This window comes from Lycorma delicatula, chromosome 9 (assembly GCF_047948215.1).
Source record: "Lycorma delicatula isolate Av1 chromosome 9, ASM4794821v1, whole genome shotgun sequence".
NCBI classification, from domain to species: domain Eukaryota; kingdom Metazoa; phylum Arthropoda; class Insecta; order Hemiptera; family Fulgoridae; genus Lycorma; species Lycorma delicatula.
In genome coordinates, this window is record NC_134463.1 from 76,324,181 (window position 1) to 76,342,468 (window position 18,288).

At 30.4% G+C, this 18,288-nt stretch overlaps 1 protein-coding gene across 3 annotated transcripts in view; it reads left to right on the forward strand.

Annotated features, from left to right (window-relative positions):
- Window positions 1-18,288, forward strand: part of rho-5 (rhomboid-5) — a 552,643-nt gene that overhangs the window by 156,956 nt on the left and 377,399 nt on the right. For all 3 annotated transcript variants that reach the window (XM_075375248.1, XM_075375249.1, XM_075375250.1), the window contains exon 2: window positions 3,965-4,076. The gene's annotated coding sequence lies outside the window, so the exon portion shown is untranslated. The remainder of the gene's footprint in view (window positions 1-3,964; window positions 4,077-18,288) is intronic.

The following is an 18,288-nucleotide window of genomic DNA, read 5'->3' on the forward strand; positions in this document are numbered from 1 at the left end:
AGATGATATTTACATCAATTTTCTCTGAATTAAATTAACTAGAAAGTTAACTAAATTTACAATGTTAACTAGAAATATTTATTTGTCTATTGGTAAATTAACAATTATTTTATTCTAAACCTAAAAATGTGTATTTATGAAAACCTATTCGTTCCAAAGACGCAAAACTGGACTTTTTTGACCCAAAATTTTTAGTATGGTTTTATTTCACAGAGGGAGCAGAAGACAGGGATAAATGTTTCGCTAGCCGAAATTCGCTAACGAACCGTTTTCTGACCTATGTTTATATGAACTTTTTTTTTTTATTTTTGGCTAAAGAATCATATTCCGAAATTTGCCGTGAAATTTAAGAAAAAAAAAACATTTAAACAAAAATTACTATTTTACTTCTTTTTATATATAAACATTTAAACAAATTAAATACAGGTTATGTAATTAATGTATAAACAAATACATGTATTTTGTAGTGTTAAAATACTCGAAACTTCTTCTATTGTCATGAAATTCTAATGGTATCATGGTTTATTGGTGTAGATTGGATGTTAATTCTTATTTTAGATAAGTATGAGAATTATTTCATTTACTTTTGTCATAGGCACAGTGCCTCTATGTTTTTTTAAAAATCTTTTTATTCATTTCATGCAATTAAAATAATGTGATGGTAACTCCTACACAGATTTTTTCTCGGGAGTATCTAATTTCTCTTCACCTTTAAAAGAAACTGTAACATGTCAGACTAGATATATTAGAAACTTTAATAATGTTACTAGTTTTTAATTCAATTAACAATTAAGTTGATATAAGAGTTCTTTTTTTGTATGAAAATATAATGTAACTATGAGATTACGTAACAAAGAGGAGACGAGAAACAATGAATAAAGTAAAATGAAATTTTGAATAAATATTAAATTGAATATATATATATATATATATATATATATATAATGACATTTTATTTCTTAAAATCGGTTAACACATAGTCGAGTTATGGAAGAAAATTGATATATACACACACACACTGTATATATATATATATATATTTTTTTTTCCGAAGTAAAGGAAGTATTGTGAACGCGAAAAATTTCGGTTTTCAGATTTCAACGGAAATATCCATTCTGACCATCCCTGAATCATCCATTTTGACTAGTTTCGGCGTGACGTCTGTACGTACGTATGTATTTCGCATAACTCAAAAACGATTATCCGTAGGATGTTGAAATTTTGGATTTAGGACTGTTGCAACATCTAGTTGTACACCTCCCCTTTACGATTGCAATGGATTGAAGTAAAAGTGTCCAAAAAAGCTGAAAAGCCAAAAAAATCTGGATTTTGGATTTTTTATTAATTGCAGTAATAAGTCCTCATTGAGACCTTTTCAACGATGTATCATAAGTGGTACTTATTTTCATTGGTTCTAGAGTTATAGCCAAATAAAATTTTAATTAATGAAATATTTGGATCAAGGGGAAGGCAAATCGGTTCGAATCAGACTTCATCTCGTTTTTTTTTTAACATTTTTTTTTTTTTTTTTAATTTAAATATATTGATTTATTAATAATTATTAACTTGTGATTGTAAAAAAATTACGGTAAATAATAATTCAATAACAACAATAAAAAAAAAGAAAAAATATCAGAAGTTATTAATGAAATAAAATTTTACGTACTTTTCATTAAAAAAAAAATATATGTATATGTAATTTAGTAGGCCTACAAGGAACTCATGTGGTGTCCACATCAGATTTTTTTTTAACTTATAGTGGTATAGCAGAGCTATAGCTTTAGAAAATATTGTAATCGGTCCAATTTGGGCATATGCGGTTTTCACCTGATCTTGACCTTTTGACACCTAAGTAACCCAAAAAACCGGATGAAATTTTCCGGATGTTAATGTTCGTATATATGTATGTGTATGTTAGGTGTTGGCCTCTAAATCATTTTATAGCTCCAGAACTACTGTACCGATTTCGGCCAAACTTGGTTAGATTACTTCTGTATATGAGGCATTGACGCCATTAAATTTTCTTAACTTAAACGGTCAAGGAGGTGAGGCTGTAAAGCAAGGTCACCTTTAGTATTTCGAGATTTCGCCTAATTAACCATTTTTCTTAGGCAGATTTGTTAACAATTAAAACATAACAATATTTGCAAAAAGGACTTTTTACAAAATGCACCTCATCCCAAAAAATTCTGTTGAAGTCGTCCGCTATGTTATGACGTCACAGGTGAGTGGAGAATTAAATAAATGAGTAATATTTATTTTGTAAAAAAGTAACTAGGTCGGCTGGGTCTCGAACTCGATAGCCCGGTTGACTTGGTTCTGGTGCATTAAGACTCGAGTCTTCACCAGTGTGCCGACCGTACAAGCAAAACTTTTAATAAATATTAAATTTATAAATATTTTTAATTAAGTTGTGTGTATAAGCCGTGCATCAGAAACAACTGTGTTGTCAGCTATTTTTATTATTTTATTATCAACATTACAAAATTGTATAAATTATTTCCGCATTTCATCTGAATAAATGTTACGTTCACTATTAAGCTTCAGTAATTTAATTTGAGTATTATTATTTTTATAATAACAAACTTTAAGCTTTTATTGTATTAATATAATTTCGTTTTATTTATGACAAGATATTGTGTATATATTTTTTTTTTTACTATTAAGGCCACAAAGAACCACTTTAGTCAGAATAATTCAAGTCTTTTTTGCCGATCTTTTGGCCTTTAAGTTCTTAGTTTTTACTTTCTCCCAATATTTAGACATTCTTAATGATCTTGCTTTACGATACTCTTCTGAATAAACCCTTTTTGTATAATTAAAATTTCTTACTTTAAAGTTGGTATTCGGATCTTTAATAACAATTTTAGTTTTTCGGATTTATTAAGTAAATCTTCTTAAGTCAAATTTAATTCTTGCATGTCTTCTTTAATTTCTTTGATCCATAATGGCGGAAAGACCAAAATTGATCGATAATTCTCTTAGTAATCCTATCCTGCGGTAATCTTAGCAAGTGTGCACAGAAAGAAATTCGCTTCTTTTTCATAGTATCGATTAAGGATTCCAAGTTTTCGTACAGAAATTCATTAGGCAATAATCTGTACTGATTTTCGTGTTTATATTTTTATAATATAATAAAGAACATAAAATATGTAATAATAAAATATTTCACATATTTAAAGTATTTTAAATGTTAGAAGCTGATTGTAACGTCTAGTATTGACTATTATGTTTCGGTATATATTTGCAGCGTTAGCAGACTATACATGTCGAAATAAGTATACGTCACACGGCTCTTGATGAGAAAACTAACCTATATGTTTTACTATTCAATTTGAGACAGCTTCATCTTTTAGCATACTCTTTTATCTATAACATAGGGTGGTATTCTTTTTTCAATTTTACAAATCACAATATTTTTGTTTTTCATGCTCTGTTCATGAAATTGAATAGTGTGTTTTGGAGATACAAACAGTCTTACAAATTATATCTTAAAAATGTAAATTAGAATTACTAACCTAACTTTGTATAATATTTGTATAAAATTCTTACGGTAAGTTGGACAAATTTTTGCCTGCATTATTTGAATAAATACAATAGCTTCTTCGCGTACCGGAAAGTATAAAAGTATTATAATTCTTTTTTTAAATATAGATGCATGAGTATGGAACCATAAATTAATCCTGTGTTTAATGTTAAAGACCATATATTTTAACTGTCATGTCATTTTATACAGTAATTAATTAATTCTTGAACTACATTGTTAAAATTATGCTGTTTTATTATCTGATTACCGTTTGTTTAAAATTGAAGAATGATATTCGGTCTTGTAAGCAGTAACTACTTTTACGTTTAAAATTTATTATTATTCAGTAAATTATGGTAACATGTTATTTTGTTAATGAATTCATATTGTCTTTTTGTTGTTTAAAATCATTAATTTATTGTTTGTTTGGTTTTATAGGGAGGGATGTGTTGCAGAGAGACAGCCGGGGGTGGTATCGCGTGATGAGGTAGTTGGTCGCCACGGAACAGGAAGTCCCCTCACCCTGGAGTGCCCCCTCCAGTAGGCACAGGTAATAAATTTAGATCATGTTATCAATATAAACATATATATATATATATTATTCTCTTGGTATTTTCATGACCACATTATCACAGACAATGAATTATTTCAGCAGGCTTTTTTTGTGTTCCATTATTGGTAACCATGAAATCAAAAACACCACAGTGAATAATAGTTTATTTTAACCGCAAAAAAGAAATAAAAAGCTATTGATGATTTGTTTTTGCAGTTTTTAATTTCCTGTAGGAATATTTTGCTTTTTTTAACCCATATTTGTAGATGGAACTCATTTTAGAGTTAGTGTAAACAAAATTTTAATGTAATATAAGTTTCTGAAAGAGATTACAATTTTTTTAGCTACATTTTAGCCACCATCACTGTAAATAGTACATACAATTCTGGTGAGTTATTATTGAAAATAATTTTAAGACTGAAGGATGCATATTTATTATAAGGTGTATTAAAAAAAAATGTTATTTGTGTATTCAATAACATTCAAATTTAAAATATGTAGGTTGTTGTTAATATTTGTATTTGTCGTCTATTTCTATGAACCGTAAGTAAATGCCAGCGTCAAGTTACTGACTTTTTTTAAATATTTTTGTTGAAGTTGCATCCTGTTGGTCTAATGTAAAACTTTTTTATATTCCTGGAACACTGTTCGTTTTGTGTGTGTGTGTGTGTGTGTGTGTGTGTGTGTGTGCGCGCGTGGGCAAGTGTTAGAATGTATTTATATGGTTTGTTCTGTATTGCTGTTTGTTCAAAAAAATATTTTATCCATTTTTTTTAGAATTTTTATCGAGTTTTCTGAACAATTTTCTATTTATAATGTTATAGAAGGTCTATTGAATTATACTCATCTCTTATAATCCATCATGGTGAAGGAGGAAATACCCCCATATGTAAAAGCAAGCAAATATTCCCAGAGAAATCAGAATATGAGACAAACAACCCCATCCAGAGAACTATTCAAGATCCCTTTAACTTATGGTACTAAAATGGGAGCAGCTCATCATCAGTCAATAATTTTTCATTATCAACTTAAATAATAATTACAAGAAAAATTGTATTTTCCTTCAGGAATTAAAGAGCCTCCCAAAGTACAATTACTGGGTTCCTAATGGAACATCATCCATCTTCAGACTATGTCGCATAAGGAAGTACCAGATTGAATTATAAACGATTCGGGTAGATATGTACTGAAAGTTAAAAATATTAGGAAAAATTAATAGGAAAAAGCTCTGCCAGCTGCCATCAGGCCTGCACTGATGGCAGAGCAGGGCTCTCACCCGCTATAAAACCTCGCCTCCTATCATGCAGGGGCCGGATTTAAGCCATATGTTATGTACAGCCCCTGCATGATCACCCAGGCACTCTACTATCCGAATCCGTATGACCGGAAGGCATCCCCAGTGGATGATCAACGAGTGATGACTCCGAGGAGACCACACCGCCCACTCCCAGGAGCTGGCCTCCCTTGATCACCTGTCATCAAACTCCACGTCTATATAGATCCACATCTGCTCAGCCGGTCGTCATCTCTCTTCATTGGTCTTCTCTCCTATCATTGATGTGACTGTAGTCAAGATACATTCCCAGTTGTTGCTATTGCTGAGCATCACCTCGATTATATTGTTGGCCCCCTCCACACCCTGATCCTCGAGTACTACTCTTAAGTTGCGCCATCTAGGGCAAAACAACACCACATGCTCTGCTGTATCCAGTCCGCCACAATCGTGACAGCAACTTGTATGGCATCTACCCATCCTGTGCAGATAGTCCTGAAGACATCCATGTCCAGACAGGAGCTGGGTAAATTCGTAGCCTGTGTTACCATGCTTTCGCTCCACCCAGTTCTTGACATCGCTTATGAGCCCATAGGTCCACCTTCCTTTGTCCGAATCTCGACATCTGCCACGCCAAGGCATGTAGAGACCGTCAATTGCTTCCTTTCTCTCCTGTCCAGCCACTTTTGAAGCTCTCATTTGCACTTGTAAGTCTATGGGTGGTACTCCAGCTATAACCGATGCCGCCTCAGTGCTGATCGTACAATACCCTGCGATGATACATATATTTAGCCTACATTGTTGCATAACCAAACGCCTCATGTTGCTGGCCCTTGACAATGCTCTCAGCCATACAGGAATCGATATAACATCACCGAGGAGTGCACACTGGCCAACAGTTTCCTCTTACCCGTCTAAGGACTGCCCTTATTCCTCATCATTTTGCTGAGCGCCTTCACCATATTTTCGCCCTTTCTAATCGCCTCCTCAACAAATATAGTAAAGGTTGGTGCTTGTCCAGCCACATGCCTTAATACTTCGCGGCTGGACTAGGGTGGACCATCATGCGTCCCACTCTAAAATGCAATGGATGTAGTCTGTGTCTTCCTGCCATAACAAACACTTTCACTTTGTCTTCAGTGAGCCGTAGACCATGAGCTATTAGCCACCTCCTAACCATGTCAGCCGCTTCTTCACCAGCTGCCATCAGTTCCTCTTCTGTTTGCATACAATCACAAGTGCCAAATCATCGGCAAACGCCACCGGGAATCCATGTGTGTTTGTCAGTTTTATAAATACAAATAAAGAACAGCTCTTCAGCTGTTAAACAATCAGTATTATTGAGGAAAATTAAATAAATATATTTATTACTTTTTTTTTTGGTCGATGAATTACATAGAAATTTACAAAGGATTGTCTAAATGTATATGCAATATGGAATTTTATAATGCATGAAAAATGCCATTCCTGACTAGGATTTGAACTCAGAACCCACGATATGAATAAGGAAGAATTAATATACCTGCTTAATTCTTTCTTATTCATATAATAATTTAGTTTTATATATTTATATAATAAAATTTTCTACTAGAACACTCTTGTTTCTGTTTAGCCTCCAGAACCATCGTAAGGTATTATTTTAGACGATGAATGAGGATGATATGTATGAATGTAAATGAAGTGTCGTATTGTACTGTCTCAGGTCAACAGTTCCTGAGAAGTGTGGTAAATTGAAACTACTAGAACACTGCAAACAGCATACTGCATTTAGAAAGGCTATTGTAGAAAGGCATTTAGAAAGACAATGTACAATATTTGTTTTTGAATTAAAAGAATTTTTGATTCAAAATAATATATACGTATGTCTGTTTTATTACTCATATTATATTTCTAATGAGTTGATTATGGTCATTGAAGTAGTGTCTGTTTCCTTTAAACATGATTAGTGCATCAGTAACTGGAATGTTTCTGTAGAGATTTGTTATTCTACTGATAATTTTGTCACAATTTGATAGCTGAAAACAAATATTTTATTGTTTTTTATTACCCAAAATAAACAATTTTTATTATGCCAACCATATGGAAAAAACAGAAGGACTAGTATTTGGAAAACGTTATTAAATTTTAAGAAAGAAATAAATATTAATAATTTCATAACTTACAGTTTTGTTGTAAATTTCATCCATTTGCAGCTATAGAGTCATCAGCATGTTTCTTCATGTTACCAGCTACTTTTTTTAAATGGTTGCAGCACTGATTTGGGGTATTTCGATTTCAAATTTTAATATTTAGTTTGAATTGATCAATCATGTGAAGGTTTTTTCTGAAGACTTTTTCTTCTAAATAGCCCAAAAGAAAATATACATGATAGATGAATCTGACAATCTAGGTGGTCATTGACTACAAGAATGATTTTATTCTCAAAGAACTAACGTAACAGCAACATAATATTAATTGCTGTCTTGCTACATTCAGCAATTGCAACATTCATCGTTTTTTAATAGCTCTATGAAGTCAGTTGTAATCTTCTTGTAGCATCAGATGTTACTGTTTCCATGAAAAATATTAGACCCAGTATTATCTTTCAAGAAATTGTGCGCCAAACTGCAACATTTTCTGAATGTACAATTCAAATAGTTGAAAATACTGTATTTAAAAAAATTCTTCTTAAGCCTTAAAAGCAAGCTCTTTGGAGGAAACTATTCAAAGTTTGGCTACTGTATAAAAAGTAATCTATTAAACTTTTTTAATGGTTTATTTTTTATTTTTCAACCAATCTATACACCAAATATTTTTACTATTTATAATAAAGGATACTTAATTATATTAATTAAGAGGAAAAGAATTCTTAAATTACTGTTGAACATAACTGAAAAGTTCTATTTTATCTAGAAAATATGAGGCTGATAAATTTTGCACACAAGCGTGCTACACGGAGACAAAAGTTACTATTGAGTTGGGCATGGCAGCATATGATAGCTAAAATCTCCCTCTACAAGCCTGTGATAATGAGTTGAAATCCATTTACCGGTTTTTTTTCAGTAGCAGTTAAAATGGAGTCGAGTATGGCCAATATATTAACACAGTTAAAACAGTGCACAGTGACAGAATTTTTAACAGCAGAAAATGTGAATCCTATGAATATTTTTCATCATTTAAAAACTGTTTACGATAGTGAAACTGTTGACAGGAGTACTGTGAACAGGTGGGTGTTGAAATTTAGCGAATGTGAAGTTGGTAAAGCGACAATTGAGGACGCACCTTGCAGCGGATGACCAGTTTCTGTGACCGACAAGAAACATCGAAAGGAGGTGGATGATTTGCTTCGAAGTGACTGGGGAATCACCCAACAATGCATCGCTATTCAGTTAGGCATATCTAAAGAATGAATAGACCATATTATCGCGAAATTGGGTTACCATAAAATCTGTGCCCGATGAGCAAACTCTCTGATGGCTCTTGGCAAGCTGAAGTTTAAGCCTATTCCGCATCCGCCATACTCTCTGGATTTGGATCCTTGTAACTTCCACTTTCTATGTCATCTCAAGAGGCATCTGAAAAATAATCATTACACCACCGATGATGGGGTGAAGGAAGCTGTGGACACTTGGATCCGAGAAAGTCCGCCAGAAGTTTTCAGTGATGGAATGCAAAAACTTGTCACATGTTGGGAAATGTGTATCAGTGTAAACCAGGATTATATTGAAAAATAAATACTGTATTTTGTAGCTAAGGTATTGTACTTTTATTTACTTTTTATTTTTCCAATATTTCTTTTCATTTCCATGCTACGCATATATGTGCAAAATTTATCAGCTGAGCCTCGTACAAAAATAAAGTCGTAAAAATATAAAGTCCTAACAAAGAACTAAACCCGTAGTTAAAACTGATTTCAATCAATTCTGAGTTACGATCCTGATCAACAACTTTCATCTTCTTTATCTCTTCACAATTGTTCCAAAAACGAGTTATTTAACAATATTCCATTCTAAAAATATTCACTATTATCTTGTCTGTGACATCTTCCTTAGTCTGTCATTTGGTTCCATTTTTATCATTGCCAAGTTGGAAATACCCAGATATAAAAACTGGTATCACTTGCTGCAGGATTAAGGATGTGTTCCTACATTGTAGCTAGGGGAAGGGTCAGTTGAGCCAAAACAATAGTGACTGTTGGGCCTAACTGTAGAGTTACAGATATAGTTCAGATTCAAAAAGTGTGAACCATTTTTTCTTAAAGAAAATGTACGCCTTCCCCAGTAACATCCTTAATTGTATTCTATACCTGGCACAAATACAAAACTTATTGTCAGTTTTAGAAATAGATTTTAATATATGTTTCACAAAATCTTTATATTTATCAGATAGACATTGGCTGTGCAGGTTGTTAGAAGAAAATTTTTTTAGGCTAAGTACTGGTCAATCTTGGGCAGAAAAATATGGAATAGATTTGGGTTTTCTGATATTGTACAACAATGGACAATGGAAGAAAAAATTGAGTGCATATCTAGAAAATAGTGTAAGTTAAACAGAGTAGTTCAACTCAAGAGATTACAGAATATTTACATTAAATTGAATTTTGTTTTAGCTGAAAGTACATTTTTAAGTGACAAATCTATGTAGAGATTTAATTATTTAATATTTAAAACAAGATGATCTATGTCCAGAATAGTAGTATGAACAAAGAAGAATCCACAAAACGGTGTTCTTTGTGCAACTCATGGCAGGAGAAATGCATTCTATTTCCCTTCTTAGAAAGGTGCTCTGTTTAGCAAAATAAGGAGGAGATCTGTTAAACGTAGAATTTTTGGTGATAAACATGTTAAATTTAGAGAATTAGGTTAGGTTCGTGAGAAATGTTTAGGCAGCCTTAATATATAAACAGTTACTATATGTGAGTTCAGCTATTATATTTCTTTTAATTATTTGGTTGATTTCAGGGAATTATATTTTTGTTTAGTAAACTGACCTAATAGACAATCTACAGTCATATCACATTCATGTGTTTGATAGAAAGAGCTCTCTTTTGTTTTTACAGAAATCAAAGATTCTTATATCTGATAGTAGATGTTGCACCTTTTGGATATTAGATATAACACACCTTTGAGTAGGTGAATTCAGAATTACAGCTTAAATTTAGCATGAGTGTTTACTATATATTAAAAATTTATTTATTTATTTTTTCATTTTATGAACTGTTTTGTACATATCAAGTTTTTCCTGTTAGTTTTATGGATGGTAGAGTATTGTGATTCCATTACCTGTTATGCTCAAGTGCATCCTTTCTTTTGAGTACACATTTCGATGCCAATTGAATAAATGCCAGCAGTCTGTTTCTATGTAAGAAACTTAAAATTTAGATTAGTTATGCACATACTTCAAAATATACAACAAAGTAAATTTATTTACAGATATTGTAGAGATATATGTTCACTGCATATAGTCATATTTTTACATAAACTTTACTATCTTTAAATAAATGGTTCAGATCTAGCCAAAATTAATAAAAATATAAATCAAATTACTATTTCTCAGTTTTACTTTTACAGTAAAATATTGTATATTAATATCACATTTATTTCTCAGCACTGTACTAAGAAATTAACACCTATATATTTTGTTACAAAATATTGAACGTTTTATAATTTACAACTAGCTACTTTATTGACGCAATGGTTTTATTTATGAAGTCAGATTCCTATTCTATTTAACAAGAAATATGTAAATGACACTCTTACAGGGAGTTCCTTCAGTTTAAGTCCCATTTAATAAAGTTTTATTTTAATTGGTTTTTTTTTTCATTAAATAACTGCTGAATAAAATAATTTGCAGTTAGTTTTCAAGATATTTTTTGTTTGCACTCACCATATGCTACCTAGCGCAATCCCAGATGAAAACCTAACTTCCCTAAAGATTTGATTAAACTGTGCTTTCAGTAATAATAATTAATTTTTATTAAAGAAATCTGATGTGGGCACCACATGACTTCCTTGTATGCCTATTGAATTACATATGAATCTTTTAAAATGTGAAGAATAAAAAGATTAGGAAAGGATGATGAATATAAAGAGAGAGAAAATTTCAAACTAGAGAGCGTGTACACAAATTAAGATGAGAAGAATTATGTCAGCCATAGAGCAATTAAATGATTGCCAAAAAAAAACAAATAAAATGCTGATCAATTCTGACTTTGGGAGAAAATTTCCGACAATATCAGAGGAATAGTGAACTAAAAGATAAGAATTTTTTGCAATTTATTAAAGATTGAGCATGTATGCCTCAGTATATATATTGTTCTTGTGAGGGTTAACGTTTCATTCACTCTGTAATTAACTTTGATGTAGATAAAATTAAACAGAAATTCCAGATTAATTAAATAAAATTAAATTAGAAAATCCAAAAATAATACAGTTTTAAATTAATATTAAGTAATCAGATCACTCACCAAATCTATTACACGTACACACATGTAATAATCCCTATTAAATTATATATACATATTTTTAAGAGTCCATAAAATTTTATTTCACTAATAACTTCAAAATTTGATTCATTTTTTTTATTTTTATTGTTATTAAATTATTTATTGTAAATTTTTTGTTTACTATCACAGGTTAATAAATTATTAATAAATCAATATATTAAAATTTTTAAAAAAAGGTAGAATAAAAAAAAGTTAAATGAAAAAGGAAATGAAGTCTGATTCGAACCAATTTGCCTTCCAAATATTGAGTGAGATCCAAATATTTCATTAATTAAAGTTTTATTAGGCTATAACTCTGGAACCAATGAAAATAAGTACACTTATGATATATCATTGGAAAGCTCTCAATGAGGGCTTATTATTGCAGTATAGAAAAAGTACAAAATTCAAATTTTTTTTCAATTTTGGGCTTTATTGAACACTTTTGGTTCAGTCGATTGCAATCAAACGGGGAGGTGCACAACTAGATGTAACAACAATCCTAAATCCAAAATTACAACATCCTACAGCTAATCATTTTTGAGTTATGTGACATACATACATATGTATGTACAGACATCACACTGAAACTAGTCAAAATGGATTCAGGGATGGTCAAAATGGATATTTCCATTGAAATCTGAAAAAAACTTTTGACGATCACAATACTTCCTTTATTTCGTACAGGAAATTAAAAATGAATGCCCTAGGATTTTTCATACTCTAAGGAATAGAATGCTTACAGGATTCTCAATGAAACTATGCCATTCAAGGTGATAATGTAAAAGTTACTTTTTGAATAACTTTTCTTTCATTCTGAATCACAAAAAAAGAACCCTACATAGGTCAAATAGAATTTAATTGCTTATTTTCTGTACCTTAGAACTGGAAAAGAGAAATAATAGCTTAATTTATTAGTAAAAAAAAAAAGAAAAAAATAATAATTTTAATAATAACTTGTTACAAAAAAGACATATAAACAGATTTGTACTTATTGGTTTCCTTTTAAATTGAATTTGAGGTATAAATTTTTATAAAAATAGTAGTACAAGAAATTTGTTTGTTTGAACAGCTATCTTTTGTTCTAAATCACTAATATTTTAATCTATTTGCATTCTTTATTCTTTCATCAGGGCCTATTTAAGAAAGGAAAAAAGATGGCAAATAACAAGAAATATGATTATAAGATATGATTATAATACAAACTAATTGTTTATTAAAAAAAAATGAATAAACAAAATTAAGTTTTAAAATATTAATAAATGTATACATATGTGATACACGCATGCATTCACACACACACACATACACACAGAGAGAGAGAGAGAGACACACACATGCAGAATTCATGTATGACATGAATTACACCTGGTTGATTATACTGCAAGGCTGCACTGCTATTAGAGGTTTAATCAATTTGTTCGAGAGAGCATTTAAGTGTTGGATAATGTATTTTTACAGATGAGGCTTGGTTTCATTTGAGTGATTACATTAAAAGTCAGAATAATCATTACTGGAGCTCAATAATCCATTCACAATCTTTATACCCATAATAAATTGGTATGTGGTGTGCGATTCCAGGCAAAGAATAATTGGCCCCATATTGTTGAAAACACTCTTAATGCAGACCTCTACCAAGAAATTGTAATGTAATTTATTGCAGATCTAGAATTAAGTGAGAAAGATTCATGATTTCAACCAAATGGGGCCACATTTGGTTGAACACGGTACACGGTTTGAGCAACAATGGACCTTTGAAAAACTTTATTGGTGAAAGAGTAATATCGACTGGCTTTTGGCCATCTAAGTTACCTGATCTTTTGCCTGCAGATTTTTTCTCTGGAGATATTTAAAAGGTTGTGAATTCAAAAATAATCCACTCACCATTGAAGAGCTGAAAGCCAACATAACTGAAGAATTACAGGAAATAGATAGAGAAACACTTCGAAAGATTGTACGGAATATGAAAAAGAGGGTAATGGCTTCCATTGATGAAAATGGTGAACATTTTCAACATTTGTTATAAAAAAATTTGATCTCAATATTGTTTAGCATAAATAATTGTAGTGTTTATAACTAATTGCATTAAATATACCACATTAATTTTCTTTAAAATGGGTTGCGTTTTAAAACAAACACCCAGTATTTATAATTACTTTCTCAACATCTTGTACATTATGTACAACATTATGAATTTTTTTTGCAAACTCTAGAAATGATAAACAGATAATTTGTTCTTTTACTTTGCTTAATTTGATGGGTCAAATTGCTTTTCATGTACTCACAGTTCTAAAATTAAACTAATATCATTAAGTATACATTTCACATCTTACTTGTATAAATTATCCTAATTAGTAATCTAGAAACATGAGATATTTTATTTTTTATGTTAATTTATTTTTATTTTTCTTACTGTTTTTGTTTATAACAGAAATTATAATTACTGAATGACCTTAACTATAGAAAGTAGTGACTAAAGTAAAAATTAGAAAAGATTTACGTAATTAAAAAATGTATATGGTACTATAAAAATTGTTATTGTATTGACAGTTGGATAATGAGTAATTATGTAATTACTGCATCTTATTGAAAACCTGTCGTAATCTTTTAATTTTGATAGCAACAGCTTCTATGTACTATCTTCACCATCATTCTCTCTTTGGATTCAAATTAACAACACTTCCTGGTCAACAAATATAATAAGCTGTAGGAATTAGATTAATAAGAAATACTGTGGGTCATGAATCAAGAAAATTACATAATCTTTGCAAGATATTATATGAAACAATTAAATAACATTTTTATTAAATTAGTCCTACTATTTATATATTTTTTTAAGTCATTAAACAAATTACTGGTTTGATGGGATTCTTCATTTTTTTCTTCTGTGCTGGTCTTTTAACTTCAATTCACATAATATTGCATCCTATAACTTCAATTATATATTCCATATATTCAATGTTTGTCTTCCTCTACGGATTTTACTTTTAATACACCAACCTTGTTAATACCTTAATAAAATTTTGTCATAGAGTTCTCTCTTGTCCTGTTGATCTTAATACCTCTTCATTTTGAATTTTATTAACTCATTATCTTCAATATCATTTTGTGATAGAACACTTTCAAAAGTCCGTATCTTTTCATTTTGTATCTTTTATTTATTTGCATCACATATTTTTATTTTTATTTCTTTTGTGCCCTTGTTTCACTATCATAAAGTACTATACAACACACAAATATTTTCATGAATTTTTTTATTAATATTGTATTTTAAAATATGTACTATAAACTGCAATGCATAGTAATAGTTTCTGCTCTATTGCAACTATTAGTATCCTAATTTTAATAAAACAACAGGATCAATATAATTCTAACATCTAAACTTCACATATCTCATGAGCTGTTATAATCAGCTGTAAGAAGTACATTTTTTTTAATAATTATGAATTATATGAAAAGATCTCTTGCTGTATTACTTTTCAAGCATTAATAAGTAAACAGATAAACATTGTAGTAAATAGAACATTAAAATGGTTTGTATAAGATAATATTGGCTGCAGTTGAAAGGCTTCTTAGAAAAATAATATTGGTCTTGGAGAAATACCCTTTAATAACACAGAGTAAGTAATGTAGTTTAAACAAATACTATTTTAACGTTAAGTACTTTTCTAAGACTTAGCATTATTGATGCACTTTTGTGTCATCAGTTACTTTATTTTTTAATTTCTCTTCCACCTCAACATTCCTTTAAGTTCAACATTATTCTATTTGCTCATAATTTTTTCTTCATTCTGTATAATAATTTCCTGATTTATGTACTTTAATTTGTGTTTTTCATTACATTATTTACCCTCTACTTATTATGTTCCATCCATAACCTAACTAATTAAATTCATATCCTATCCTATTAAAGGGCATTTGTATGTGTGTCTGTTTATGTGTGTGTCCATCCCTCTTACTTAGCAGATAAAAAACAAGTAGTATGAGTAATATTCTATACAACAATAAGTAAAAATGTGCTCAGATAACAGGCACCGAAATGTACCGATCACTAGCAGAAAATCCCGATTCGTTAGTACATGTCTCCTGGTGGTCAGGTGTATACTTATTGCTTGTACTTGTTATTATTTGTACTTGTAATATACATTTATTTCTTTAATCGATATACATGCAAAATAAATATTAATATTTATTTATGTGATTGTTTTTCTTCATAAACTAATAAACTATAACCAAAAAATAATTACTCAAATTAACCATGATACAACTGGAAAACTGTTTCTTCCATCCATCATCCTTTTCTGATTTCATTTAATTTTCTTACTCATTATTCATCGAATATTCATTTTAATTTAAAAAAAAGTAACTGCTAACACTTTCTTTATTATTAATACTGATGTTTTAATTCACCTTATACATTAAGGTTTTCTATTATTTTTTAATATGAAGAGACTTAAGTTTCCTGTGCGATTAGCTTTTTGTATGACAATTAATAAGTCTCAAGGGCAAACTTTTGAACTGGTTGGTACTGATTTGAGAAGAGAAGTTTCTGGGCATGTACAGTTGTATATTGTGTTATCAAGAGTAAAAGCATGGAGTGGAGTGAAAGTGAAATTGTTTCCAGAGCATAGAGATAAACAAGTGAAAAATGTTGTTTTCAGAAAAATTTTGGTTGGTCTAGATTGATTAGTGAAACAGTGATTTTTGTTTATTGAAGAAAAGAGTTTAAAAGTGAAAGCGGATATTTTGTTTTGAAGTTATTTTGGTTTTAGAAGGTGTGATGATGGTAACCTACCCTAAAATTTATTTCCTAATGAGGAAGAGCACTTAACTGAATGATGATGAACCTAATGGTCCTCTTCAGGGCCAGTATTTTAAATATTATAAAAGAGTTGTCTCAAGGTTTTCTGTTCGTATGTTTATTAATAAATTTCTTTATGTTTTTGTTTGTATGTTTGAGTTTTTATATTTATATATTTATAAATAAATTTAAATTATACTATATAATATAATTTTGTAACTTATCTTTATCCTTATTTTTTCCTTTTTTTTTTAGGCTTATGCCTAAACCGATCTAAACCAAATTTAATAGGAAGGATTTGCTGATATTTTTTCCCTTTTCCTGGATCAATTTTCATGATTCCAAAAAAACATTTTGACACAATTTTGGACACCTAATAATCTCATTCTGAAATGCTGCCCACCAGGGCAACCCACCCAAAGGATTTAGTTGTGAAGGGCATGCCATAGGCATGCCGGGAGAAGCTATTATTAAAAAAATGGAATAATATTTATCAACTATTATAAAATATGTTACGACTTATTTTGAAAGTTATTGGAAATATGCTTCTGTAGAATCGTTTCAAAAAATCGAGCCTTTTCTACAATGGTATTGCAGGTGATGTAAATGAGATAGACATGAATTCATTCTATACAGACCACTTCACTAAGCCAATTATTATTTTTAATACTTCCTATAGTTCAACCATTCCTTTAAAATAATGTGATGTAATCATCTAAATCAAAATGCGATACATTAATTGAGAATAAAAGATATTATTTTCAAAAAGGACTTTTTATTTTAAGATATAATTTTTTCATTAAAACTTAAATATAACTGTTAGACAACACACAAATAAAAAAGCATCTAATAATATTGTTAATGTAAAAAGTTTTGTTAAAACAAAACTGAAACTTGAAAGAGTAGAGTTTGGCCGTTTATTATTGGCAACTGGACATAGTTGTATAAATCGTATAATTACCCTCTCCAAAACGGGGAGCACGCAAGCATTTTCACCAAATCAGTCAGCTACAGAAATGGTACAGTCATAGTCACAATTATGATAAGAGCTTCTCCTGTTGCATGATTTTTTTAGGAGAATATTTACCATTTGATATATATATATATATATATATATATATAGAGAGAATACATTTATGTTATAAAATGCACAATATAAACACAACTACATGGTAATTCATGTCTCACTTCTTGTGCTGACTGTACAAGCACTGACATTGACAGCATGAACCCAGATACAGAATGAAATGCGCATGCACTACTATTACTATCCTCTAACAAACACCTTAAAACAAACTGTCCATAGTCTCGTGCTGGGTGTCTGTCTTAAATCAAGTTGCCAAAAACAAACACCACAAAATTCTACATTTACATCTGATTAATCTGATAAGAAGCAGAAGTAGGAGGCTTGGATTTTCCCAGTAAATACCTCAGCTATTAGTCTGGCTTTTTGTGTAACCATCTTCCTGTATGAATATTTGGACAATTTCACAGGTACATAAGGTCATTACCCCGTAAAGTTTCAACAAAAAGGCATCTGTTCTACCACTAACCTAAAGATACGAGTATGTTACCACAGATGGAACCATGGTGTTATCCGACCAAAATAATTCTTTTTCAGTAAAGAAAACAGTGGGAATAGGAGAGTCAACACAGAGAGGGAATTGGCGTA